The sequence below is a fragment of the Ambystoma mexicanum genome, chromosome 6q (assembly GCF_040938575.1).
Source record: "Ambystoma mexicanum isolate Mex_15411 chromosome 6q, UKY_AmexF1_1, whole genome shotgun sequence".
Classification (NCBI taxonomy): domain Eukaryota; kingdom Metazoa; phylum Chordata; class Amphibia; order Caudata; family Ambystomatidae; genus Ambystoma; species Ambystoma mexicanum.
Genome location: NC_090937.1, coordinates 1,233,643,529 through 1,233,671,453, shown reverse-complemented (window position 1 = coordinate 1,233,671,453; position 27,925 = coordinate 1,233,643,529). Strand labels below are relative to the sequence as shown.

The 27,925-nt window shown below is 46.0% G+C and overlaps 1 protein-coding gene across 1 annotated transcript in view; it reads left to right on the top strand.

The window, feature by feature from the left end:
- The window catches only part of LOC138516591 (uncharacterized), a 210,463-nt gene that overhangs the window by 124,293 nt on the left and 58,245 nt on the right, over positions 1-27,925 (top strand). The window contains exons 4-5 of the mRNA XM_069631843.1: positions 6,442-6,578; positions 6,923-7,034. The gene's annotated coding sequence lies outside the window, so the exon portion shown is untranslated. The remainder of the gene's footprint in view (positions 1-6,441; positions 6,579-6,922; positions 7,035-27,925) is intronic.

Sequence of the window (27,925 nt, the reverse complement as noted above, 5' to 3'; positions counted from 1 at the left end):
ATATTTGACAAGTGTGCAACTGTGATGCAACATAGATGCATGTGACACTAACATGTAGAAGGCTGAATGCGAGATGTGACATGGATGGCGATCTCATCACTGCGACAGTTGGTGGAGATGTACACATGCATGTAAGTCTGGTGGCGTGTGTGCATGTGTTGTGCACTCCCCGTGTTTCATGTGACGTCAGGCTCACCTTCGGCTGCTTGTGCTGTTGTTTGTGGCTGGGATGGCGTTGTGTCAATGGGGCATGCGAGGTGACCTGCAGTGTTTTCGTGAAGACACTGCACTTCATCTCGGATGCCTCGTTGACTGCGTTGACCTACTGGGACGGGTCACCAGGGCTGGATTCCTCCGTATGCTGGACCTTATTACGACCCCCTCTCACCTGAACCCCCTATGCGCCAGTCGTCCTCCATACCATCTTCCCACCCATGTATCACCTGGGTACCCTATGGAGCTGCCTCTGACCCAGCGGCCAGACTGGTGGAGGACACATCCCTGCCACAGTCGGGAGTCGGACGTCCAGCAGGGGTGGCCACCACAACAACTGCACCCCAGCCGGAGGAGGACGTGCAGGCAGCAATAGCCATGGCACAGCAGCAGCAGCAGCAGCAACAAGGTGGGAGCGATGATGGCTCGGGGCAATCAACATCGGAGGGGCAGGCATCGGCCACAGGGCAGGAGGACCCAGGATTGCAAGTGTCTTCTGTGTGGCAGCGGTTGGGCCAGTCCATGGATGCGGAGCGGCGGCGGGCGGAAGAGGCACGGCTCACAATGGTCAGGGCGGAGAACTCCATGCGGAGGGCACTGAGGCGGGCCGAGTGCCTCGAGGCAATTCGCAGGGAGTGGAGGTCAACATGGCATCGTCCTTGCAAACCCTTCGGGCCATCGAAGAGGACCGCCTCCAAGACATTGAGCAGGAGTTTGATGATGCCCTGGGCCGGGAAATCAGAAAGTGAGCCGTTGGACTAGCCTGCCGCCATTGTATATAGTTTTTAGTGTTAGGTTTCATTTTTGTTTTCCTTTGATTTGGGGTGTTTGGACTATGCCCCAAACATGTGTATATAGTTCTTTTCTTAGGTCATTTTTTGTATAGGTTTCATTTCTTTCGTTGGGCTCATGGACCCTGGATGAACTCTGTGTACATAGTTGAACGGTGGATCATGTGAGGATTTTATTTTATTTTATCACCATGGATCAATGGATTTTTCAATTTACGTTTCCTTTGGATTACATTTGGTGGACCGCGAGATTGGACACATGTTTTTTTTTTTCATCATTTTGGATTGGTTCTTCATATGTTTTTTTTATTCTGTTTCGGACATACATTTCATTTCATCGTTTGAAATATGTTTTATGCTTTCATTTCATTCATTTTGTTCATAATACATTTTTGTTTCTTACTTCCATGTGGGGTATTCGCTCATTGGGTTACTGCATGTGAAAAAGTAGATTTAGACAATCACTTGCACCCAGTGTGTGTGTGTGTCTGAGGGACATGTTGTGATGTACATAGTTGACTTTCGGTTTGTGTCATGGAATAGCCATTTCAGTGTGGGGTGGATTGGGGACTTGATTGCCTCTCAAGACTGGGGTGGGGTGCTGTGGGATTTTGGTGCACTAGAGGCCCATGATTGTGCATCTTTATGAAGTGTTGGGGGGGACATGAGTCAGGGCCTGCTGGCAGGTGCCCCTCAATGCTGGGTGGGTGGGGGTGCTGAGGGACATGAGTCGGTGATCACTAGTGCAAGGTGACATGTGGGCTGGCTGAGGGGCATGCCCATGGTGAATGGTCTGCCTGCAGGACATGGCCAGGGGTGCAGGGTAGTCCCCTGTGGTGTGGGCTGCCTACACGTACCCCGCTCTGCAAGCAAATTCATGTGTGAAAGTTCCTGCGCACCCCTCAGAATACATGTACCCCACTCGCCCAAGGCCAATCGCCTGGAGAACTTCCTGCGCACCCCTCAGAATACACGTACCCCACTCGCCCAAGGCCAATCGCGTGTAGAACTTCCCACACCCCCGAAGTACACGTAACCCGCTCGCACATGGCCAATCACTTGTAGAACTTCCCGTGCACCCCAGTAATACAAGTACCCCACTCATCCAAGGCCTATCGCGTGTGAAACTCCCCGTGCACCCCTCAGAATACACGTACCCCACTTGCCCAAGGCCAATCGTGTGTAAAACTTCCCACGCATCCCAGAAATACACGTACCCCGCTCACAAACTTCCCGCGCACCCCCGAAATACACATACCCCACTCGCACAGGGCCAATCGCGTGTAAAACTTCCCGCCCATCCCTGAAATACACATACCCCGCTCGCAAACTTCCTGCGCACCCCCGAAATACACGTAGCCCGCTCGCACAGGGCCAATCGCGTGTAGAACTTCCTGCGCACCCCAGTAATACACAGGCCTATCGCGTGTGAAACTCCCCGCGCACCCCTCAGAATACACGTACCCCAGTCGCCCAAAGCCAATCGCGTGTAAAACTTCCTGCGCACCCCTGAAATACACGTACCCCGCTCGCACAGGGCCAATCATGTGTAAAACTTCCCGCGCACCCCAGAAATACATGTACCCCGCTCGCAAACTTCTGGCGCACCCCCAAAATACAAGTACCCCTCTCGCACAGGGCCAATCGTGTGTAAAACTTCCCGCGCACCCCCAAAATACACATACCCCGCTCGTAAACTTCCCGTGCACCACAGAAATACATGTACCCTGCTCGCAAACTTCCCGCGCACCACAGAAATACACATACCCCGCTCGCCCAAGCCCAATTGCGTGTAGAAATTCCTTTGCATCACCGAAATACACGTACCCCGCTCGCACAGGGCCAATCGCGTGTATTGTACAGCGGGGTACGTGTATTCAGAGGGGTGCATGGGGATTTTTATGGACGTTTTCATGGTTGGGGGGCTGTATGCTGGTCCACTTGCCTGTGCGCCATGTACAGGATTTGTGCGCTGTTCATGGCGCACGGGGAGGGGTTGGGGGCATAACTGGCGCAGCTGCAGGGTCGCTGCGTCACTCTGCGCCACGGCTGGTTATGGATGTTAAAATCCATGAACACGCTGTGCGCAGAAATCGATTTTGGCGCACGCGGCTCGCACAGACTGCCGCACCCGCCCACTGTGCGCCAGCCGCGTGCGCCACTTGTGCGCTGAAATATATGAATTACCCCCCATATGTCTCAGCCTCATCTGTTCCAAGAACATTCATAGGGCATTTAAATATGCAAAATACCTATTGCTCTACCTATGGAAAATGATATCACTTATGTGATTATACCTGGAGTTGGGTATATTATGCTTTCTCTGCCTGTTTATACACCTGTATCGTGCTCATTGATGATCCACGTCAATAAATGTGTACGTGTCACATGATATGTCAGATTGAATCTTGATATCATAATACTATTGCAGGTGCCATCTTGAAACGTCTAGTGCGTTACGAGCAATCTATGGGAAATCTTTGCACCTTTATTACACAATTAAATACTATTACATTTTGCTGGTTTCTCTATTCTTAATGTTGTGTTTGTTAATTGCTGAGCCGTTGTTCACCTGTGTCCTAATCCTTACTCAATAATGGAACATGACGTCACTCCAATCATCTTTTTACTTAGCTTTTAAAAAAATATATATTAGCCTAAGGAAACACATGTCCATTTTTGGGGCTGCCCCTTTTGCTAGCCTTATCTTTGTGGCCCTATAGTGCTAGTGTGTTAACCATTGCATGGTTTTTGATGAATAACACAAGGGTGGGCACCACATCAAAAGAGGAACAGAGCTGAAGCACGACCAAAATGCTTCATATATTGTATTAATGGACCCACAAGGTCTCTCAAACGTGATTCAAAATAAATGTCTTTGTCATGTGTGAACCCAAATGTTACCATAACCAGTAACATTCTATGTTTTCTTTTAGACCATGTGCGTGACTTTCAATACAAAAAGTAAATCTCTTTTCTAATTCACTCAGTTTCTTTTCAACAGTCTGTTCATCAGTCCCAACCACTTTCTGTATTGTTGTCCATCTAAACTCATTTTATGTGTGTGTTTTTTCCATGAAATGTATTACTAGAGGGGCTGTCATGATTTTAATTTTTGATGTAGCTCCTATGCTCATTCATTCTGTTTTTGACCATGTGGGTCGTTTTCCCAACATACTTCAAATTATAAGGACATGTTATCAGAAAAAAATTACATTTCTGTCTCACAATTCGTTGAGTCTCTTTGTTGCCACATGGTCGCCATTGTCATATCAATGTCTTCTGTGTGTGTGGTAAACTCACAGACACTGCATCTGCCACATGCCAATCACACTTTCCTCCAACAACCATAACATTTATCTGTGACAGATACATTTTCTAGCACAGACCTCCCTGCTCATGGGCAAGTCTGTAATTGAGGTTCTGCACCTGGCCTTGGTCATGTTGCTTCCATCGTTGCATGGAAGAATGAGGCTGAGGGAGTGGTCTATGTATTTTTTGGGCCTTTCTGGATTTTCTGTGCTAACTGGTCTGGAACAGGAGAGAATTTGGACAATGCAAGGCTGATTCTGAAGTGTGGTTTGTAAATGAAGGAGATCCTGAGGGGTTTGGGATCTTCCTCAGGGGGTACTTGAGCACTCTGCATCCTTTGCATTCCATGTCTGCATATGTCGACCCCCAGGTTTCATGAGCAGAGTTCATTTGTGCGTGAGCTCTTAGCGATTGCACAACATTCTCCTGTTACTATGGCTGGACAAATACAGCAGCTTTAGAATTTGTTGAGAAGACAGCTTAACAAGTGTGGGGCAATAATGTGTGGATCTGTGGGAGCCTGTATGCAGTGTGAATGCTTGTCGACAACATTGGGGTGGTTTTGATGAACCTGGCAGGTGTTCATGAAGGAGATTTTAAAGGAATTAACTTGAGGAAGTAGCTCCTAAACTCAAGGCATATTGTGGAGGAGGTATGTTCGTGCATGCCATTTTGCGTGTTCCCCTGCCCAACCACAGGACCATTGTCCAGTAGTTCGGGGAAGCACCAGGCTGCTAAGGCCACTCCCCCTTTCTTGTTGGCTCTTCAATGTTCTCACTACTGGATACCTTTAGAGGTAGATAATGTTAGCCTGTTGTCATGCCTCCTGTGAACCCCCATCCAACATATGAGTGTGCAGTGCCAGGTATTACCACATAACCGGTTGGTTAGTACCCTTGGCCTTGGCAAGCCAAGTCAGTAGGACATGATCAGTGATGAGGATAGTTTTTCAACTTTTTAAATAATATTTGAGAGCCTCTATGGCCCATCAGATAGCTAGTCATTACATGTATTTATTGTGGCTTACAGTTTCTCCTGAGATTGTATTTTTCTGCAAATGGATAAGATAAATTGTCTCCACCCCTTTCCTTAATTTGGAAATTGTGACTCCTAGACCCACTTAAGATGCATCCGCATGAAATAAAGAATGGGTCCGCAAAGTTGGGCATGGTCAATAAAGCAGGATTACATAGGTTGCGCTTCAACTGACTAAACACCTTCTCAGTTACTTCATTCCTGTGGATTTTGTTACATTTTCAATCTTTCATCTGATCTAATAGGTGTCGGACAATGGGTGTGAAGCTTTAGATGAAATGCATGATATAGTTAACATAGTTAACAAGGCAGAGAATGGTGTGCAGTTTGTTTTTTGTGTTGGTGTTTGAGATGGGTATACAGTGATGATAACAAATTTGGAATAACAACTTTTTAAACTACCCTAGATTAACAAAAAATACAGATTTCTTTATTTAAAATATATGTGGTGGTGTGCTAAGGGAAGAAAACGTTTGGGAGAGATTTGGGGTGGGTTTATGGACCTAGGGAAATGGTGGGCTGGGAGGTTGAACCCCAAATAAAACATTTTTTTAAAAGAATTTGGGATTTTTCATCATTATTTTAGGGTTGTGATAAATGTTTTTGTTATTCCAGTTTCGTTGTAATCACATGGAACATTTGAGATGCTCTGAATACGTTGAACCGTGTAAATGTGATGTTGCAATGCATATGCACCCACTTGAAACCTCCTTTATTTCATGTAAAATAGACCTTGGTGACATTGTACTGAGTGTGTGGTAAAGCCAGCCATCCAAAAGCTTCTGCTGACCAGGTAAGTGTGTTTCAATTGATCAACTCAGGTATAGCTGAAAAGGATGTACAATGATGTTTGCCCACGTATGTTTGTTGGGACTGGGGAACCATGTGAATTATATGTTGGAACAAAGCTGATGCACACTGGATGCTGAAGGGTTATACCATCAACCCATCAGAGAGGGAAAGATATTACTTTATCTTCGACTCTGTGACTATGGGATCAGCCAGTAGTCTTTTGAGAAGTCCAGTGTTGAGGTGCAAATTGCTGGCCCAAGTTGTTTGATCATTTTTATTTCATCTATTATCGTCATAGGGTGGGCATCACAATTGGATATTTCATTGACCTTGTTGAGGTGAATACATGTCAGATTACACTCACAACAACATGGCGGATGCGACGAGCCATATTGACTACCTCAAGATGGCAGCCAGTATGCAGCATTCAAGGAGGTATGTTGTGGCCACCCAGAAGCATCACTACACCACCAAACACTAAAGGAGCTGAGCGGCTCCGGTAAGCCTTGTGTCACAACTTTGCTTCATTGCATGGACACTTCCCTGCTTTCTCTTGGCTCTACCTGCTTGCGTCCTTGTTCCAGCTCGCCTTGCCTTCTCTCTGTTTGTTACTCGCATTCCTGCCTTTGCAACCTGGAGATTCCTGGCTGCTGCTCCATGCTTTTTCTTCATCATTTTTGCTTGTCATCCGGAGGAGTTAGCACCATGCCATATTAACCTGCTGATCATCTTTAGTTTTCTTTTTTGTTTACCTTTAATTGGGTTTTCCCCTGTACTAGGATCTGTCCTTAGGAGCAGCCTCTCTCTTCCCGAGTATAATTGGAGGTCGAGATGACTTCACGAAAGGACAGACCACTTCTATACCCTGAGCAAACACAATTTCTGACCCAGGTAATGAACACTACTGATAATATATATGTGCCAGCTCCCATCCGATTTTGACACTACAACTGTTGTTAATGACCACTGGCTTTGGGATGGATTCATGACCCCTTATTGAGGCAATGTTTGGACCTTCTATCTATGGCCTTCCTGCAGGAGTTTGGTAGGTTGTTTGGCTAAAATCATAAAGACATACCCAGAGAGCCTCCATTTGATCAAGCAAATAATGAGACTGTACTTGCTGATCTCAAATGTCAGAGAGACCCTTCAGGTAGGTCCGGAGGTTGAGTTTTGTTAATCTGGGAGATCTTTTAGAATCATTCTGTCAGGATCGTCTGCTTAGTTGGGATAGATTTAAGCAGGAGGAAGTGCTTCAAGTGAGACTCTGGGGATTTTGCTACTCTTTTAACCAGTTTCCATGGTGTATTTGTCAGGTCTTTCACCGTTTTCCCTCTTTGCTGCACTCTGTAATTAGGATCAATAAGTACTGTGCACTTCTACCATGTAGGCACTTCTGTGCTTCTTGGCTGACTTGTAATACTTAATGTAGCCATTCTTTGGTAGTTTGGTTGAACTCTCCAGTCCTGCTTCATGTTATTTTCCTCCATCACATTCCTCCTTCCACAGTTCCAGGATACCCCAGGGTTATCAGCCATAGATCAAATTGGAGTGTGAGGAGCCTATTAATGCCTGTGGGGATTTCCTTGTGGCAAACGGGGTCAGGGGAAGATCTATGCCTGTTCCTGAAGTCCTTGAATTCTCATTTAAGACATACGTTCTTTAGAACCATGTAAACACACTCCTCTAGGCTATGGGTCTGGGATGGATAAAAGGAGATGGGAAAGGTGTCTTCCTGGACAAGTTTTAGTTTTTAACACAGTCATAACCAGGAACACAACAGAGATTCCTTGATCTGTCAAAATCTACTTGGGAAACCATACAAGAAAGATATGGAGTAAAATTCTTGATCATGCCTTAAACAGTATTACATCTGATAGCGAAGGCCTCAGGGTATTGGGTGGCATAGTCGACAATAACCAGACTAGAGTGATTCTGTTACTTAGTTACCTCTGCATCCATACCTTCCCTATAAAAGGCCTATTCTATAATTGGTATTGGTTGGAGTGAGGCCTTGATGACATTGGCCCACAAGGTCTTTTGGTGAATAGGGTGCACTGCTGGTTGCCTCAGAACTCACCAATAATTAATTACAAAAGTAATCCAAAATGGAGTGTATACCAAGCAAGAAGTAACACAATTTATTCTGGGTCCAGTCACAGCTGGGAAATCAAGATTCATACAAAATGCGGAACATAACTGCATGAAAGGAGCTGTCAATGATATGGCCCTAAAACAGAGGGCCTCATTACGAGTAGCCCGGTAAAAACGGGTTCATTACCGGCATGCCGGTAAGAGCGGGTCCGTGCTCGTATGAACCAGCTAATAGCGGGTGATTACGAGTGTGCAAGCATGCGCGAACCCCCATGCCGTTAATGGTGATACCGGCAGGCCGCTAAAGGCCCTCCAACCCCACGATAGCAGCATCACGGGACCCGCCGATACCGACACCTCCTCAGACCAACCCCTAAATACCAGCCCGGTAACACGACCATGCTAATACCGGGTTCGAAAAACCAGACCCGGAAATCACATCTTTGCGCAGGAACGGGAAATGGGCCGGCGGCCATCTTTAAAAACACAATCCATTGCCATCATCCCTAACCACCAGTCTTTTTGTGTCGTGCTGTGTTGGAAAACCCTGAGGATGTCCAAGGCCACCCGGAAGATGACCACCCGGCAGTGGAAGAAGTGGTTTTCAGATGCTGAGCTCAATATGCTTGCTGACACTCTGGCTGCACATGCAGCCATAATGAAAAGCAATGATATGAAGCGAGAAGCCCAGATGAGGAGAAAGGAAATCTGGCAGGAGGTTGCACCGTGCGTGACTGCCGCAAGAGGTGGGACGAACTCCTCTTGAGGGTGCAAAACATCCTATCGAGCAACAGGAGGGCCGGCCATGGAGACAGGTGGGGTCCACATTCACCTGCTAAGATGATGCCCTGGGAGGAGACTGCAGCACTTTTATTGATCCTGAGTCAAAAGAGGGATTCAGAGAGATGGAGATGGGTGCAGCATCATCCACAGAAAGAGGTGAGTGACCCTGCATATCCCTGTAGGGGAAAACGTGATTTAGCACTAGTGACCGGGTTGTGAGACTAGGCAAGGCAATGCATGTCCCTACACCCACATCAACATATCCAAGTCAAGATTGTGGCCCAAACCCTGCCACACAGAAATGCATGCTGAGTGCCAATCCCATACCCATGTAACCCAACACACAAACCCCATATCAACGTCATGCCACCTGCCATGCAGTGAATGCTAACATGCCCCCTCTGAATACCCTGTGTGACACACCTGTAAGACATGAATGCATGATCAAATTAATAATGAACAGCACCATCGTATGCCTCTGCCATGTCACACCATCACTGATGCCCTGCATCTCTTCTACCCCCCAGGCACCGATGAGGAAGAAGCAACCCAGGAGACCACCGCAAGGGCATCCACCTCACACCCTAAGAAAAGGGCTACCACCACCACCACCTCCGCTGGAGGCAAGCAGGTCACAGCCACTGCCAGTGTGCCTGTGCGAGCTGGGACACAGCCAGCAACACCTGCTGCCAGTGTGCCTGACACACTACTGACCAGCAGGCCACATCAACACCTGTCGAAGGGGAGTCCCTGGAAGCACCCACCTCCACTGGGGAAGAACTTGATGCCAGTGTGGAGCCTGAGGGAGACACCGAGGTGACATGCCCAGCCACCCCGAGCCCCGTGCCCACCCCCCCAACACCTGCAGTCACCCACCTGCGGTGAAACTGATCCCTGCTTCCATGACTGTGAGCTACCCACCTCTGATGAGCACAGTCCCAAAAATGTCATCCACATGACTGCACAACAACCCACTCCAGCCCCCTCCAAAACCCTGGAGACACGATTGTCGACGGTGGAGGACCTACAGGAGGCCATGTTAGACCTACTCCACCAGTACATAGCGGACGGGGAGGAAACCAGGCGGGGTATTGCCACAGCAATTGCGGGGACCACAGCGGCCATCACAGCCAACACAGCCGCTGTTAATGCATCAGCTCGGCTAATGAGGGACTGCCTGGGGGCAGTGTCACAGGTGCTGACTTCAATGCTGCTCCATATGCAGAGGCCACGGCTTGCAGGAGGTGTGGAACCTGCCAGCGGCTTACCTACTACCTCCACACCAGCTTCATCTGTCCCCACCAGCCCAGTGTGCCAGACTTGTAGGAGTGCAAGGCACACTGAAATGCCACCTCCGGAAGTCCCGGAAGTAGTGTGGGCCGACAATGGGAGTGGGACACAAGGTTGGGGGTGAAGGGGTGCATCTTGAGTCTATTGGGGGTATTGGTGTTGGCTGGGGGGGTTTGGAGTTTGTTGGGGGCTCTGGGAGTTTGTTGGGGGTGTCTGGGAGTTTGTTGAGGGGGATAGGGAGGGGGGAGTGGGCACATTTTTGCTGTTGTGAATAATACACACGCTGTGATAAGAAAAATCCATGGCTGGGCATTGTTATTTTAGTGTGCATCCATTTAATGTGTTACGGTGTTCAGTGCCCAACTCCCAATATTCCCTGTGTGCATGTCCACATTGGCCCAGTGTCTGACTGACACGTGTCTTTCCTAGTCCCTGTTGGTCAGGAGTATTCGTGAATCTGTGCTTGGCGTACTGCATGGCCATCCCATGCATCATGTACTAGCAGGGGGCTACTTCACCTCCGTCTCCATCCTCATCATCCTCACCCGGGGCATGCATGTCAATGTCAGGTGGCAGTGGTACATTTCTCCAGACGCACATGTTGTGCAGCATGACACAGGCCATGGTGATCTTTGCCACCTTCTCAGGCCTATATGGGAGTGACCCACCTACTTTGGTGTCGTCTATCTCCTGGCCAGTCAGTGGTAGGGATATGTGGGTGCTTGCGTGCTTCAGGAGGGTATCCAGCACTTGGTTCAACATGCATGAAAAAAGTGGTTGGGAAATGCCATGCAGCTGCCCCACTGTGTGTTGATAGGTGCCTGTGGCCAGGAAGTGGAGCACGGACACCACCTTTAGTAGCGGGGAGATGGCAGTGCGTATTTCTATGAGGCTGCCTATGTCGTTGTGTATCATGTCCACTATTGTGGTGATGGTGTCCCGGTCCAACCGGTACAGGGTGTGGATCTGCTCAGGGGTTAGGTTGAATGTGCTGGGTCTGGTGTGAGGGATTGGTGGCTGCCTACGAGGCACTGCTGGCTGTGCTGGTGGTATTTGCTGGGCCTGTCTCACCCTCCTTCCCCTCCTGTGTCTCCTTAGTGGTGCCTGTTGTTGCTGCTGTAGTTGTTGTTGTAGTTGGTGTTGTTGCTGTAGTTGTAGCACTATTGGCATGTCCTCCAGCGCCATGATTGCACCAGCTAGTAGTGGCATTTTGGTGTTGGAAAGGGTGTGGTGTGTGGGTGTGCTCATTTTATACTGGCCCAGCCTCCATTGCCTCCACCTGTGGGGATTGTGTGCACCTGTGGCAGTTGGCTTGTTTCCTGATTGCTGTTTGCATGTGGTCCACGATGCCTGTGTGTCCGGCATCGTGCAGCCCATGATTACCTGCTTCACGATGCCGGTATTTGCATGTCTGCGTGGGTTGGGATGTCCCCCTATTACCGGCATGCCGGTATTTGCTCCCCGAAGGGGCGGGTGTACGTGCCCATTCCGCTATTAGCGGCGTCGTTATTCAGGATGCCGCTTATACCGGGTTGCCAGGTCAGAATACACCGGAGCGGTAAACGATGCCGGTATTACCATACAGGCATCGTTTTTGCCTTACCGCCAACCTTGTAATGAGGCCCAGAATCTTTTATAATCATACAAGCTAATTAGCATCAAAACACATTGCAACATTAGGATAGTCCTCCATGTGAAGCTGATTGGTAGAGTTATGTCATTCCCCTATAGTGGGACATACATTATCCTGAAATTATTGGGTCCTGCAAACCTTGCCACACACCCCGACCACCTCCTTGACGTCACAGGCCAACCCACAATTCTCACATCATACTGCCAAAAGATTGAGATACTGGTAGGAACTTCACTTGACAAAAAGAATGCTTTCACAAAGTAAGTGATGAGGGTTTCCAGCCTAGGAGCGCAGAGTTTGACTATGTGCGCAGGATAGGTATCCCCACTGCATTTTTACAGTTTTAAGGCAAGTATGGTTTTAAGTATGGTATCTTGAGACACCGCTAAGAACGCAAAAGGGGGCGGAGGAGATTTCTTCTTGAGTGGCAGCTCCAGAGTCATGTGGGCAGGTACTTTGGTCGCAAGAAGGACTCTTTTGTCGAGAATTTTCCTCGTAGTATATCAATTTTGTCAGAGAGAGCGGCTTGGTTAGTGGTGCACCAAACATTTGTCAGCCTCAATTGGAGCTGTTGTTGTGGTGGGTTTTCTGGTATACACCAAATTGTTCGTTTACAATTGTTCGAATTAACAATTGACCTATTTTAAAGGGTCACAATTGACCTTTTCACAATTGACTGCATATATATTTCAAAATTACGAAGAAGTAGTTTCACTTCTTACAGAAGGGGACAGCACTCTCCAAGTTGCAGTCGTACACCAGTTCCAGTTTCTTAGAAATCAGCCCATCACACAACGGCAAGTATATTCAAATATCCCGTTTTATTTTGGCATCCATAGGATAGAATAACCATGGTACAACACGTTTTGCAGCGCTCCCGCTGCTTGATCACGTACAATGAACAACAGTTTACACAATGCCATTAAATACAGGTACATGTAAAACTCTATGGTTTCGTAAGTTATGTTTGTCCATTTTCGCTTTCTACCCAGATAAGGTTCTATCCCTTTGGTAACAATCCATCCAGTAATTCCCTTAAAAACGATCAAAAAGTATGTCTCTAAAAATTAGTGATATCTATGTCCGCTCCGCTGTTCGCTCCGTGGAGAACATTGCAATTGGCTATTCCGTGGCGTGCTGCCAGCAACCATGTGGCTCTTTCACCGATTGGTTGTGGCACAGGGTGAAGTGCGTCGTAATCTTTCGATACGTCCGCCATGTTTACTTCGTTTTCTGTTGAACGCGAATATCGGCGCTAACATGCGTAAATGAAGAAGGCACCAATGCACTTATAACACTTATGGAACACTGTTGCGATAGGTGAGCGTTAATGAGACGTGGTAGTAGATAGTCATACATTGAAGTATTCTTGTTAGCACTGTCATACGGTACAGTGGGACTTGCTACTCATTGTACAAAATGAACTTACTTCGTCCATTTTACAATCCATAAACAACATTACTGCGGTCAGAGTGGTGGAAATCTGAGGCAGCCACCTGCTCTATTTCGTACACACAGCCCTTCTGCATGTGTACGCCAGTAGCGGTTCTCATAAATAGACGCTATGTTGTTGCAAAATGAGAATGTATTTGCATTCAGAGTGAAGGCCACTGCATTTTCTCTTTTCAACACAAGCTCAGTACGGCCGCATATTTGTTGACACCCATAAGAGTCCCTTGTTTTTTAACCTTGAGGTACAGGGATACAGTAGAAAGAATGTAGGGAGTAACAGTTTGAAAAACATATCGTTTGATAAGGTTATGCTTCAAAAACTTGTGCACCGACCATGAGAAATTAGTTCCCGAACAGGCAGTCTTCCAGATACACTAGTGTCTGACTACAGCTAATGCAGTGGAGGCGCTCCACATCATGTAAGTGTATTTTTGCCGCCTAAATTCCGAATTGACGTTATGTTTTAGTTTGTAAAAAAAAAAATATTTTCCCTAATGTTTTACAAGTTTTATGTGCCGTTGCAATTTTTTCCCTATTATAGACATTGCACGTGGTCGCCATTTGTAGGGTGCCACTACATTTCCCCAAATTAAAATAATATTTAATAAGAAAGGTATGTGTTACAATTTATTTTGTGTGCAATGGTTGTGCAGTGATACACGTTTTATTTCGCCTTCCAACGCGCAGCTACTTCCAAAGAAAAATTGTATTATTAATAACGACGTTCCAGCTTTCTGTGCCGTTCAATTTATTTTTCCAATTATGGCCATTGCACATTGTCACCGTCCCTAGGGTCCCACTACATTTCCTCCTATTGAATACATTTTTTACTGAAAATGTTATGTAGTACAACTGTGGTTTATCCAAAGGTTATGTATTTATACATCTTTTAATTCACATTTCCTCCTCAGATACTTTCTTCCCTATTGTGATTGTCACGGATTACAGATGCCAAGTGATGGGTTTTTTAACCGTCAAATGCAACTGTTTATAACCGGCTGTCTCAGCATCATAATTCACTGGGATGATCGTGTGGGCCCTTTGTGTAATTACGCTGCTGTCGCTATAAGAAGTAACATTCCATCCTTTCTGGTGCTGTAGATCACAGCGGTTGACGTCGTCTTTCACATCAATGTGGGAGGAAAACGACTATTGTGGCGGCAACGCTTACTTTCTGTGTGTGAAAAAAAACGTGACCGTTAATATTGCATTGTCGACCAAAAAGACAAACTTAATACTTCTATGGAAAAGTGAATAGTGCCATCTTTTCGCACAGTTCATTGTGAAACAAAACTACTTTGCATAAGGTCTGCCATAACTGGCGAATTTCATGGGTTTTTCGTTTTTTTATTTGAACCACAATGGGGAGGGCGAACATTTTTCTTTAGTGAAGTGCACAGGTTTTTCGTAGGGCAACTTAACCATAACGTCCCCTCAACAAAGTTTTTTGTGTCCCCTCAACAAAGTTTTTTGTGTAGTGAATATATATATTCATAAGGGGTTTTGGGTGGGTTTGCGTTGGGTGGGGAGTTGCGGGGAGTTTCCCCCCGCATATATGGTACAATTGACCTTCACAATTCGGTCAATTGTGAAAAGGTCAATTGTAATTCGAACAATTGTGAAACGAACAATTTGTATACAACCGGGTTTTCTAGCAGTCTAAGGATGATAAAGAGTTATTTGACATTTTATCCTGCCTTAGAGATACTATCATCATAAGAATTGGCTTAGAGGCTGATAACAGCTTTCTTGGAAATATTAGCTTCTTTAGTTAAGTTTTCAAAGGTGTGCGCATAGGGATGTCGAATGTAGAGGTGTTCTGCCATTTTTTGCATAGTGTGAGTAGGTGCTGAGCGCAAGTGACAGGCCTGTCTGTTTAATGAAGTGAGGAAGTAGCACAATGGGTAGTGTGGCAGCTGGATTTCTGGTTAGCTGGTGTTGCAAGTGGGCTGATAAGAGTATCTTTCTGTAAGGGCTGGCTGTTACGGTTTCAGGTAATATGAGGTATAGGAGTGACAGGTTGGATATCACCTTTATGTTGCTTGGCTGTTTCGGGAAGGGGATATGCTGGGAGTGTCTCAGTGATTTTGTGCATTCCGTGTATGTGGTTGGCTCTCCCCTGGGCTTGCTCCAAGGAGGGAAGGTAAGAAGGGGATGACATTGGAGGAGCAGTACTTTTGCAGAGGGCATAGACAGAAGTGCATGGAGCAAGCTGGTAATAGTAATGATGTGGGTAGGAAACGTGTAGGTGTTGGCAGTTTCCGATCATAGACAATATTGTCAAAAACATGCTGAACATTCAGGCAGTACATATTGTTTCTGCACACCTGATCTTGGAGTGTGCAGAGCAGGGATAGCAGATAGTGTGCATAGTTGCTAATTGCTTCATCGGACAGTGCTATTCATTGGAGGTGTGGTTTGAAGCAGGCAGTGTTTATTTGTATGCCAACATCACCTACAATGCCCAGACTGGCGCAGACGGATTCAAGAGATTTAAAAGTGGGCCTTGCAAGGGGGCTGGCATTGCCTGCCGACTCCCCACTGGAGGATGAATATGATCAGATTCTGCCCAATCAGCAGCCAATTTTGAATGGAGCAGATGCTCCCAGACCGGCAATGATGGGGCGATGTTGCTCACCTCAGAGTGAGCATCTCCTATCATACGATTGCTGATAGCATGTTGTTTCAAGCACACTGCAGGTTCTCTCACTGCATCACCGTTTAGGGAAAGATAACGGGCCCAGGCAGGTTCAAGTAGCCTTAAAAGTAGGCCTTGCAAGTGTGTTGGCATCTCCTGCCGACTTCCTATTGGAGGATGCATAAGTTCACCTCATTGATAACATATGTTTTCCCTATCCCCTCTAACGTATTCAAAAGATTACAGAGAAGGACCCCATTTTCTACTATATATGGGCTAGTTTGAATTTTCCATTCCCTGAGAGAGATAGCTATTTTAAAGTCTGACCTTTAAAGAGATGTTTTAGTTGGTCTACTACTTACTGTTTTATAAAGTCCGAGTATCTGGGTCTGGAGTGAGGTCTTGCTGACATCAGCCCACAAGGTCTTTTGGTGAATGGGATATTTAGAGCAGAATGTATGAATATATCGATACATGTCTGGCCAAAAAGCAGCAGAGATGATTCTTCTGAGTTTTACTATTTGATTACTGGACCTCAAGACTGGGCAAGTTGGTCAACTGAAAGACAATGTTTGAGAAGTTAGGGGACCCCTGCTATTGATAACATGTTTGCCCACCCCTTCTTACATTATTCAAATGTCTATAGAGAAGGATCCCTTATTCTTCCTATATGGGCTAGTTTGAGTCTGCCATTCCTCGACAGAGATAACTGCATCAAACGCTGACCTTGGGTAGAGGTGTTGAAGTTGTGTTATTGATAAGTTGACTCCTAAGTTTAAGTCTTTGTTAAGATGGATTTCTGAACTCGGACCTGGAGGGGCAGAGGTTCAGAAGGCCAGCCTAGTTTCTTGGAACAGGGTAACCTCTGGACAAGCCAGACCAATCAGGGTAGTGATGGTGGCGATCAAGACTAAATCTCAAGAGGGGTGAGGGTGACTGAAAGGCCTCGATGAGCACACAAAGTATGCACACTTACAAATTACTCCAGACATGTGTTATATTAAAAATATAGACACATTTATTACAAGGCCTTTGTAACATCGACCATAGCAAAGAATTCCAATAAGACTAAAGTAAACCATCACATCACAATCAATGCAATATATATACAAGACCGAGGGGTCTAAGGAGTTATGAGCACGTAATATGTAGACCATCTAGATGGGGAGGAAAACAGGCGGTGCAATTAATCATTAAACCCAGTTCGACATCACAAATACACCTAACTAGGAGGAAGTCCGAGCCCTATGAAGAGAGGAGCCTTAAGCTCAAAAGTACCTGCATGCGTTGGTGCCAATGGATAAAGTAGGGTCTCTTCAAGGGTCTCAGGCAGTTCAGGAAGGTGAATGAAGCGATGCAGAACAAGTGTCCACTACTCAAGCAAGGCCTCCACTTGTGGGTAGAGGCAGGGTGAGAGTGCGGGATTGAGTCGCTATTTCGCAACAGCGGTAGAAAAGGAACAGGCTCCTGCACGAGGGACCACCGGTTGGGGTATGGACTACTCACCGCTCCCCGGCGCAGGCAGACCCAGACTTCTCCAGTTCAGTTCACGGTGCTGGCAGGTTCATCTGCGATTATCAGGACATCTCGACACCGTGTAGATTCTGTGTAGCAGGATGCAGGGTCGAGGGTGTCCCAAATGCAGCGGACGTGCACAGGTTGTTACCGCAGCTGGGCAACACGGCAACCGCGTTTACTCTGGTCCGAGCGCACTCGTCTCACTTCAGACCTGAGAGTGCCAAGTGTACGAAATTCGGTGTGAGGGTGCCGTGGACACAGAGCAAGCAGTAGACCAAGTTTCGAGGGCTTCCCCAAAACGGCGGCGGTGACAGAGCAAAGCGTCCTGCATAAGCTGGTCAGCCCACTGGTTGGCCCAGGGACACTTCCGAAGAGGCTTACTTGCAGGGTTTGTTGAAGGTGCTGGGAATAGTTGATCCCACTATTCCAATGGGTCAAAGCGCCTTCGCAGACAACCTAGGACGATCAGATGCAGCTTCTTGTTGCAGGATACATGGCTCATTATCCCTTGTTCTGTGTGAACTCAGGAGATCGACATGGTAGTGATGTTTTCAGCCTCCTCTTATCCAAAGTTCCCTTTGCGCCAAAACGGAGAGGACCCAATGGGAGATCTGCTCACAAACACTCACATCATACGTGGACCTATCATGGACCACAGTGGTCCCAGGCATTCAGGACACTCCAGACTCTCTGGCACCCAGGATGTGTATTAGGAACAGACATACCAGCCCACAACCTGGAGGCACACACAAGGCATGCAGAAGCCCGCAAAAGCATTGGGTTTCGCGGGAAAGTGCATGACCAAATAAGGACGGACCCGGGTCGGCTTGACCTGGGGAAGGTGAAGGTGCAAGACGGTCAGAGGACAGGACAAAGAACCTCGTGGCAAGGCCATTTTGGAGCCAGGCCACTCATTTGTGCCAAACGCGGTAAGCGCGGATAACATGGCAAAAAAAGGGTTCAAAACACAAGAGAAATGATAGCTGCCACCAGTCCTGTCCGTGACACACTTGCACAGTTCATAATAAGTCCAGCGAGAGGTTCTAGAGCCTTTGGAATGACTAGAGACCCAAGAGCACGGTAAAGTAAGTTACAGTGCACTCTTGTTTCATGTTGCACAAAAGCTGCAACATGAGGAAAGGACTAAGGGAAACAGTCTCCCAGTACTGACTGTCTTAAGGATATGTCAGTTTCCCCATAAGAATTGAGCGAAAGCCCAGAAGAGTGCGGTGGAAGACTGCGCTTCTCTGGCAAAGTCTAGATCAGGGTGTAAAACAGCAGCAAAAAGTTTGGGGGTTGCCAAATGGAGGGAAAATTACATATAATTTGAAATCTTTCCTAACACTCGCCCCTCCCAGACTAAGGACAGGGGGAATTAATCCACCCCTGGATGAGTTTCTTGTTCAGGTCGGTTAAACATTCTAGACAACCCATCAGCATTGCTATGTTGGACACCTGGTCTATGCTCAATAGAGAAGTCAAAGCCTTGTAGGCTTATGGACCACCTAAGCAACTTTGGATTCTCTCCCTTCATGTTCATCAGCCACTTTAAGGGCTTATGGTCAGTTTGCACGGTGAAGTGGGTCCCATAGAGGTAGGGCTAAGCTTCCGTAGGGCCCACAAAACAGAGAAACATTCTTTCTCTACTGTGGACCATCTGAGCTCTCTGTTCTTAAGCTGGCGACTTATGAAACCAATAGGCTGTTCCTTACCCTGCACATCTACTTGTGATAGTACAGCTCCTATCCCAGTGTCAGAGGCATCTGTCTGCACAATAAAAGGTCTTTGGTAGTCAGGGGCCCTGAGGACAGGGGCCTGGCACAAGGAGTCTTTTAAGCCATTGAAGGCCTTCTCACACTCTTCAGACCAAGTTACCTTCTTGGGTTTCTTCGGAGTGGTGAGAACAGTCAGAGGGGAAGCTATGGTGCCACAGTCTGCCACGAAATTTCGGTAAATACCCTGTGAGTCCTAAGAAGGCTCTCACTTGGGTCTGTGTAGTGGGGGTAGGCCAGTCTTGTACCGCTTGTACTTTACTGGGTAGAGGCTGTATCCTCCCTCCACCTACTTCATGTCCAAGGTAAACCACTGAGCCTTGTCCAATTTAGCATTTACTGGCCTTTATGGTCAAGTGGGCTTTATGAAGAGCCTGTAACACAATCCCAAGGTGTTTCACATGGTCTTCCCAGGTGGCACTGAAAACTGCTATATCGTCCAGATATGCAAGACATAATTCATCCAACCCATTCAACACATGAGTCACAAGCCTCTGGAAAGTGGCAGGTGCATTCTTCAACCCAAAAGGCATTACCCTGAACTGGTAAAGACCTTCCGGAGTTGAGAATGCTGTCTTCTCCTTGGCATGTTCTGCAAGGGCTATTTGCCAATAGCCTACAGTGAGGTCAAACGTGCTGAGGTACTTGGAGGCACCCAAGGTATCCACCAGCTCATCTGTTCGAGGCAAGGGGTGTGCATCTGTCTTGGTGACAGCATTCAGAGCCCTGTAATCCATGCAGAAACTCAATTCAGATGTGCCTGCTTTTGGAACCAAAACCACTGGGGTGGACCAAGGACTACTGGAGGGTTCGATTCCCCCCAAGATCTAACATTTTGTTGACCTCCGTCTTAAAGTAAGACCGTACTTTGTCTGACATCCTGGATCCCAGCGAGAGTTTCTAGGGCCTTTGGAATGACTAGAGACCCAAGAGCGCGGTAAAGTAAGTTACAGTCCACTCTTGTTTCATATTGCACAAAAGCTGCAACATGAGGAAAGGACTAAGGGAAACAAAGTCTCCCAGTACTGACTGTCTTAAGGGCATGTCAGTTTCCCCATAAGAATTGAGCGAAAGCCCAGAGGAGTGCGGTGGAAGGCTGCGCTTCTCTGGCAAAGTCTAGATCAGGGTGTAAAACAGTAGCAAAAAGTTTGGGGGTTGCCACATGGAGGGAAATTACATATAATATGAAATCTTTCCTAACAGTCTTCTCCTAAGTTTAAGTGGGGTTTCCCAGCAGTCTAGATGACTGGGACAGCTTATATGGCTTCAGATTCTACTTTTGAGTCTTCACCCTTTGGAAGATCGGAAGACCCAGCCCAAACCAGCAATTATTCAAATAGCAACAAAGTTATCCACATCTGAAAAAGAGCTTTCCCTTCGGGGCATCTGTCTCAACCCTAAGTATGAAGTCGCAATTGTCAAAGCTGTAATGAATCAATCCTCAAAACCCATAACTCAATGACGGCTTACTGTAGATCCTAAGACATGGACGTGTTACCTACAAGAATCTGTAGCTCATCAGGTTTCTGTACATGAAAAGAGATTAAATGCCATTCGTTTTCTGGGCAGACACTACAAATATTGCTGATTACAATATATAAAATTGTCTGCTAAACCACCAAATAAAGTATAACATGCATCGAGAGAATGCATGCTTTTACACTTGTTTTTATGTTTGTAACTATACCTTTGTTTTATTATGTCATTGGCATGTGAGCGGTTGCTAATTTCAATTGCTTGCTCATTGAAAACTTAATATTTGTCTCATGAGCATGTTCTTTGCATATTCAAATATATGTGCAAAAAACAACTATATTAATTAAAGATGCTTAATTTGAATTGCTCACATATGGCAACATTATACCATTTCATTAAGAGTACACTGTGGCATGGCTATCTAGCTGTATTTAAGATCAGGTGTGAAAACTTATTTTTTATGTCCACCCTTAATACTTAATATCTCTATAGTTTGAATGCAATATAGCCCTAATATTAAAGTATTATTTTGAAAATTGATATTTGGCATTACTCCAGGGGGATGAAATTGATGCAATCTTATTTTAAGGGAATCTGCAGGTACGATGCAAAAAGTGAGAAGATGAGTCTGTGTTGGTTACCAACACCTCCACCAATCCAAGCACTGCTTACGACCTCACAAATAACATTGCAGATGACGTCCCTAGTAGCATCATTCATAATGTCACATATTAAATGAGATGACATCACACAATCCGTCAACCATGAAAACACATTGGCAATGACTCATGCATATCCTGCAAGGACATGCCCTGCTCTAATTGGTCTCATCCTGAAGCCATCCCCTGTAGTTTCTATTTACAAGACATGACATGTCTGCAATTCAGACACTTTAACATGTGCTCTCCTGGATCCCAGTTAACCAAGACCTGGTGATAGTGCAACCAGGCAATGTTCCACGACCACAAGCTGAGTACACGTCAGACTGAGCTACCTGAAAGCAAACCCCTCTGGTCATGCCCTTTGTATTATGATACCAGGGCATGGACTACTTTCATGACCCAGCTGTATCATTACCCTCTCTAGTTGAAGGTCCTCGCCTTAACAAAGTGCACCTGGTTTAGGACCTGCAGAAATACCTACAGTGCACTTCAACATTTATTACCCACACGACATCACTGAATGTGATTTCCTGTGATTTGTATTACCATGGCATGTCCCAAAGCCATGCCTCACATATAAGATAACTGGCAACACTCACAACAGGCCACGACATTTGACACTGTCTTTTGGATAGTGCAGCTGAGCCATGGCTTTAAGATAGTATATGGAACACTGCCCCTATCTGCCCTTTCACCAGGCATGGCTTGTAACTGCCGTGTGGTTGTCATGTAAAGGAAAATGTTCATTTGAAAAAAGTATTTTTGTATTTGTTTTTCCAGATGTTTCCAGATTTAATAAATGTCTGTATTGAATCAACAAACATTTGGTTTCAGCACAAAGGGCCTCATCATGACATGGGCGATATCCTGGTGCATTTAGCGCCGGGATACCACCCAAAGCAATTTGCCTTACCACAACTCAGTCCGGCGCAATTTGACCATAGGACCCAATGGGGTTGGGGGAGCACTATTACTGCCGGCGGCAATTGCACCAGAGGTAATTGCACCAAAAACAGGGTGCTAAATGGGATTTTCACATCCAGGGAAAAAGCTGGAGGTAAAACAGCCCGTTTAGCAGACAAGTCATGATAGGGCCAGTCCTTACATGCAGTGGTAATACCGTACCACCTAATTTAAGGGCTACTGCCCAACTCGTGGTGAGGCCCTTTACCTCCAGCAGAATCTGGAGGTAAAACTCCAATTTACAGCCCAACTTGTGATTGGACAAACCCCCTGCATTTAAGGAGTTGCATGTAGTAATGTCCTTGCAAGAATGTAGCCTGGCAAAAAAGTCACCAAAATATTTGCCATTTTGTGCAGGGATATTATTACATTGACCATGTGGGGAACACTCCCACAACCCCAAGACCTTTTTTTTTTGTTCAAGGGGAGCAGGGGACACCCCGGCACCACCCACTCCCCTTGACGCCATTTATATGGTCACCATATGCCACAAACATTTTCCAGCAACATTATGTATGGTGACCATATATGTGAGGAAAATATTACCGGATACCTCTTGAAGCCTAAATCGTGATGATGCCTAAAGAATAAACAGCTATATCTACATGTATACACAAACATACATACATAACTCCCCTAGCGCTTGCCTTTGGGAACGCACTAGCCTGTGTTGTCCCACAGGCGCAGGTGACAACTCTTTACCAAGTGAACTCTACCAGACACTTACATGTTGCCTGGCAGACACAAGGGTACAGGTGCGTTATGAATGACTTATCATATCATATCATAACTGACACTCTGGCACTTCCGCCTCTGTGGAACCCTTAACACTCACCCCCTTCCCTTGTCTCTTTTCTCTCTGCACTTGCATATTCTGAATTTTCAAACGTCCTAGTAGGACCGCCTCTGTCTTTGTTTAGCAAGTATCATTGTATTTGCATTTTGTTCACATGTTCCCTCCCCTTTGCCCTGTGGGCGCTTTGCAACATCATTCATAAGCACCTTACAAATGCACAATAAATAAAAAAATAAATAAACATACAAAATATTGCACATACATCAATTTGATTAAACAGTACTAAACATGAGCACAATTCATTTACTTAGATGTATACTCATGCATATTGTATTGAAGTAGTCATATAATGATTTTCGTTAAAGTTTAGGTAGAGCTTAAAGAGTACGGGGGATAGAGAGGTGGCCTGTGGTACTCCATTGATGACAGGGCACAGAGTCGAGGTGAAGGGAAGTATGTATGTATGTAAGGAGATGGCCGTGCCCATACCACCTGAGAAAGAGATCCCAGGGGACTAGTGGGCGAGGCACCCTCTGGTTTCTCACACTATACATTGACCACCCTTGGCACATCTAGCCAGCCTAACTTGCCTTGTCCACAACAGAACTGTGCCTCCAGCACTACACCATCTATCACAGTCTCTGCATCACACTCTGTCAGCAAACCTCCTATCCACATGCCAGTTGATAGACCCCCACTACTGAACAGCCCCAAGACCGGCATCTCCAGCCACATGTCATCTAACACCAACAAATTAATAACAAATCCTACAGCCACTTCACTTAATGGAATATTACTGGATGCCAGTCTACCCTTTGGACATCCTAGACCTTATCACGACCAACATTCTCAACCTCCTAGCCATCTCATAAACCTGTAAACATGCCACCTCTGGTCCAGCTCTGGCCATTGCCATCCCACCAGGATATACCATCCGCTGCAAAGATAGACATGGCTCCATAGGCAGGGTAAGGGTGTAACAATAGTCATAAGGGAGTGTGACAAATTAGAGGCAAAAGAGACAACAGAGATGCAATCAGGCAAAGACTCTGGCAATATCAGGTCGCACAGGCCAATAAAGGGTTAAGATTGCTCGCCAGCTAAGAGAGAAAGACTTTCACAATCCATGAAAGAGTCAAGGTGAATGACGGCCTTTGTTTTTGTTTTATCTGGTTGCTAGGAGGCGGAAGAAGGGGAGTCCGGGGAAGACGGTTTGATGTGGGCGTACTGAGGGAAGAACCGAAGAACGAAGGAGTTTTTTTTAACATTATAGTTAAGAAGATTGCGCCGTTGCGCGTTACAAGAAAGGGTATCTTGTGTACCCGGTAGAGGTGACAGTTGTCGCCGTGTTTGTCTCCAGAGCGGCAGCGCCGTTGCGCAGCCAGGCGTCTGAAGGGGAGAGGTGACCGTTGTTGCCTTGTGAGGGAAAAGAGGAGCTGCCGCCGTTGCGCTGAATAAGGAGAGGAGTCGCACAACGTTGATCAACGTTGTCTGATGACAACCGTGCTCGTCTGACTGAGGTATGAGAAGAAGCAGCAGCGCTGTTGCGCCATGCAGCCAAGCGGATACAACCTTGAATTTAAGCTGAAGGCAGAGCCGTAGCGAGTCCCGGTCAGCTGCTGAAGCAGACATACAACGTGGTGCCGAGTGGAAAAGAAGGTAGGAGCAGGGTTTTCTATAAACTGTACGGACACGGGATGAGTGCTCTGATTTAAAGACTATAAGGGTGGGGAAACCCACATTTTTAGGAGTACGTCCAAGTTGAAATACAAGGCTGCGTCCGAGGGAAGAAACAGAACGTATGTTTTAAAGATGTCACGTTTAACAGGGACAAGTTAAAATACCTGATCTGAACATTTAACAAAAACATAATCAGAGACAAGTAATGCTGATAGTATACAACAGAAAATTCTGTTTAATATTAGAGAAAACCCCAGAAAGCTGCAGGAGAGGGCTAACTACTTTGGAGACACATGAATGAATGTTTGTGGTGAACTATCAGAGTGAAGACAACATCCTTATTAAAGAAAAGAAAGAGAAAAGAAAGCAAAGAACAATATAAACAATTTCAAGATCAAAAGAACTTACCTGTGGTTTTTCCTGCAATCATCAAGGAAATCCTGTCCCCTTGAACTTGCAGAGTCAAGCAAAAGACGTATCCTTTTTCCAGTATACCTAGAGAAAAGAAAAATGAGAAACAGTTAATAAAAGAATTGGCAGACCTTCCAGGATTTTGCGGCATGAAATGGCAAATCTTGCGGCATGAAATGGCAAATTTTGCGGCACAAACCTTTATTTATTGCAGCATTTTTGCGGGACATTTTGTATTAACTGGAGGGTGCAAGATTGCCACATTGCAGGAAATAGGCAGAGTACAAGGCTACAAGATAGCCAGGGTATCATTATTATGTATATTTTGTATTAATTTAATAGGAAGAGTCCAGATGTCTCTGGCTTGGCAGAACAGTGTTTGATTTGGCTACATTTCTGGTTTAATGTTCATGCCTATTTAATAGTATTCACTAAATTGATCATTATCAATTGTAATGCTGAAAATATTCCCCTTCTATGTTCTCCAATCCCCCAAACACCCACACACCTCTCTCACCAACACACATCTCACCAACTCTCCATCACAACTTACATTCCTTAACCTCTCACTCTGTCATACAAATACTCACGTGCTATGTCACACTGTCGAGTCACACTTTACACTGCCCAGCCCCTGCCACACTTCAAATCATACTCCCAACTCACACCTTACACTCTACAATTGTTCCCGCAATATACAGTCCTTCATTATTTTGTGCTGCTTCTGCATCTTGCATCCTTTCACCCATTCTATCGCACTCTTCCCTCATCCTTTTTCCCAATCTGCAGTTCACTGCCTCTTTCTGGCCAACCGCTTCCTCTCTGCTTTCTGGCTCACTGACCACCCGCTCCCTCTACTTTCTGTACCTCTGGTCAGTCTCAGATTTCTGGCCCACCGCATCACTGATTCCTCTGCTCTCTTGTACAGCGCTTCCTCCTCTGACCCACTGCTCTCCCTCTGCTTTCTTGCCTATCACTTCACATCTCACCCATCACTCTCCCTCTCTCTCATAGTGTAACTATTTTTTTATTTTTTTTCAATGTATATTTTGACCCAGTTCCTCAAATAATGGGGCATTTGAAAAAAGAACAGAGGATGTGCTATTTTTAGACAACCATTTTTGGAAATGAGCAGGTCACCTTGTTCTCAAAGGTGACCGGCGCATTTCCACAGGTTTGAGTTGTAGCGCAAATTGTGTGCTGGCCAGCTGCCTTGAATGGTGTTCTGGGTTGTTTGACTGAAGTGTAATTATTTGCGACGGAATTGACCGTAGTCCATTTCGCTGCGAATTGATTTGCACTTCAGCCAAACAACCCAAAATGTACCTTTCACCACCACCCCGCCCCCTCCCCTACTTAACTTCTTGGTCGCTGTCGCTTCCCCTGCAACCCTGCGTGCCAGATCCGTCCCTCTAACGCGGGTCGGATCCAACTCCGCAGGGTCCCTTTTTCGTTATTTTCTTTTTTTCTGTCCCCGCCTCCAATTTTGAGGAAAAATGGGAAAACACTTCTGCAACCACCCTAGACCAAAAATACTGAACATGGGGAGCGGGTGACACCCCCGCAACACATGTTCAGTATTCATCAAAATCGATCGAATAGTACTGGACGAAATAGGTCAAATTGTAACATTCGATAGATTTTTGTCATCAAAATGGGCAGTACTTTGAATAGAATCGCTCTCCCGACAGTGTTCTGCAAGCTCCCAGCATCTTTCACAGGGACAAGCCCTACAGGTTCCTGCCGCTGTAAAATGCGACCCAAAAAATGCATTTTTATCCTGTTTGGGGAACAGAAATGCAAGCAACACAGCAGCGGTTCATACCTTAAAAGAAATGCATGACAGGGTTAGGAAAGACCCTGTCATGCAGTGGCAGCCCCACATCCCGTGCGCGTAGGGTTGCTTACAATTTCTGCACATTTAAAAGTGCATCTTGCTTGGAAATGAGGGATGCGCTTTTAAATTGACAGAAACGCCACTTTATTTGATCAAGGAGCTGAAAAAGGCCATCTGAATGGGCGCGCATATAAAATGTGCCCATTCATGTGTCCCTTGTGAATTGGGCTGCACTTTTTTGGGGCGCAAGTGATGGGATGTGTTAGCGCATTTTATTTCTTGTGTAAAAAAAAGCAGAGTTGAGAACCTGGCACCCTGAGTTTAATTTTTTTAAAACAGTGATTTTTGCAGATTACTTTAAAAAAAAAAAAAGGTAAAAATGTTTTATTTTTTATTTTTTAAAGATGCTGTTTTTGCACAAAAGGTCGTTTTTGCGGCATTTTGCGCAAAACGGCCGTTTTCGCTGCATTTTGCGGGATCGCAAAATCGCTATAAGCTGGAGGGTCTGAATTGGGCTCGCTTTTAGTCCAAACAAACTACTTATTGGCTAAGTCTCGTTTGTCCTTCAAACTCATTTAACTAAGTTATTACAGGGACTCACTCCCTATCAGAGAAATCTGCACCTCTACACTAACTGATGGCAAACTAATCTCCAACAAAATATGCCTATCCCACACTTATACCATCACTATGGATTTGGTCTACTGCACAACAGGTCCATGGAAGAGGACGTCCTGCATGTGCTTTCTACAAACATGAAGCCCACATTCAATACCT